Here is a 2236-nt window from a genome sequence, read left to right on the forward strand (position 1 = left end):
GTGGAGAGGAACAGACTCCACTCCTACTTCACACTCAGTTAAAAACAAAGGTCGACAAGTGGAGAAATTTGCTAACCCAAACCCTAACCCGATCCCCAACCCCAACCCCAAACTGAACCCTAACCCAACCTTAACCCCAACCCCAACCCTAACGCTAAACCCAACCCCAACCCGAACCCTAACGCTAAACTCAAACCTAAACCCTTACCCTCAACCTGCCCCGCCCCTGCCCCTAGCCCTGCCCCTAGCCCTGACCATAGCCCTGACCCTAGCCCGAACCCAAACCCTAACCCGACCCCAACCCCGACCCCCACTCTGACCCTAACCCAAACCCTTAAACCGAACGCTTAACCCGAACCCTAACCCAAACCCGAACCCGGACCCGAACCCAAAGCCAACCCTAACCCCAGCCCTAACCCTAATCCTAGCCCTAGCCCTAACCCTGACCCCTGACCCTGACCCTGACCCCCAACCCTGACCCGAACCCGAACCCCGACCTTTAACCCAAACCCAAACCCGAATCCTGACCCTGACCCTGACCCTGACGCTAAGAGGCATAGCTAAGGCTTCCTCTTGGGGTCAGGAGTCCAAGACTAGCCTGGCCTACATGGCAAAACCCAGTCTCTACTAAAAATACAAGAATTTGCCAGGCAAGGTGGCGCACGCCTGTAATCTCAGTTACTCCGGAAGCTGAGGCAGGAGAATCACTTGAACTTGGGAGGCAGTGGTTGCAGTGAGCCGAGATCATGCCACTGCACTCCAGCTTGGGCAACAAGAGCAAAACTCCATCTCAAAAAAAAAAAAAACCATAGTATCTCAGCCGGGCGCAGTGGCTCACGCCTGTAATCCCAGCACTTTGGGAGCCCAAGGCGAGTGGATCATGAGGTCAGAGTTCAAGACCTGCCTGGCCAATATGGTGAAACCCCGTCACTACTAAAAATACAAAAATTAGCTGAGTGTGGTGGCAGGCGCCTGTAGTCCCAGTTGCTTGGGAGGCTGAGGCAGGAGAATCCCTTGAACCCAGGAGGCAGAGGTTACAGTAAGCCGCATTCGTGCCACTGCACTCCAGCCTGGGCGACAGAGCAAGACTCTGTCTCAAATAAACAAATAAATAAATAGTATCTTATACATTTAAGCAAACCAAGGAAGGTTCAAAAAAATGAATAAGGGAGTAAGTACAGGAATAAAGAAAGAAACTGAAATCCCACTGATTAGTATTTTCACAGCCTGTTCAAATCTAAGTATGTAGTCAATTCTGGGATCACTGTGATTTCGGGTTTGCTTTCTACCTCGTAAGCTTTTTAAAACACTGAGAACGCAATATTAGAACTTTCATTTTAATGAAATACTCAGAATTGTGATTAAAATAAATAATAAATTACACAAGTTTACAAGTAACAGTTAAATATTTAAGGTTAAGTTTTGCAAACAGTACAGATGTTTAAGAGTGTTGATTGGGAGTAAGGGAATGTCAACTGCCAATAAATATGGAAGATGAAAGAATAGGACTTTAAACAGAGCATATTTAGTTATGGGTCTCTGTCTCCTCCCCACACAGAAAAACTCCCAGACATTCATGACTTCATCCGCTCAGACTGGCAGATAGATCCCATTTCCTGATTCCCCAGCTCTTCACCTCAAAAGGTTTATCTTTCCACCACACCAGCAAAGACCCTCAGGACACACGGTAAGCACACGCTAAGGCAGCTGGGCCATCCTGGCCCTAATCCCTCCAGCGGTGTCCACACTGAGCATTGCAGCACTTGTAGAAGGTGGTCATCGGCTCATCTGCAGAGCGGGTCTGAAGCTGCATGAAGTAAGCACGAGGATGTTCGCATTTGGGACACGGCTCTGGCAATGAGAAAAAAGAAGTGACCCACATTAAAAGAAAGATGATGCTCAGGACTGTTAAAAGTAGGTACTACTTAATATGTGGGAGGTGAAGGCGGGCGGATCACCTGAGGTCAGGAGTTCAAGACCATCCTGGCCAACACGGTGAAACCGAAACCCCGTCTCTACCAAAAATATAGAATTAGCCAGGCGTGGTGGCAGGCGCCTTTAATCCCAGCTACTTGGGATGCTAAGACAGGAGAATTCCTTGAACCTGGAAGGCAGAGATTGCAGCAAGCTGAAATTGCGCCACTGCACTCCAGCCTGACGACTAAGTGAGACTCCGTATCAAAAAACAAAAGAAAAATAAGTCGGTACTTTATGTCTTTTTTTTTTTTTTTGAGAT

Source organism: Colobus angolensis, unplaced genomic scaffold, assembly GCF_000951035.1.
Source record: "Colobus angolensis palliatus isolate OR3802 unplaced genomic scaffold, Cang.pa_1.0 Scaffold502, whole genome shotgun sequence".
Classification (NCBI taxonomy): domain Eukaryota; kingdom Metazoa; phylum Chordata; class Mammalia; order Primates; family Cercopithecidae; genus Colobus; species Colobus angolensis.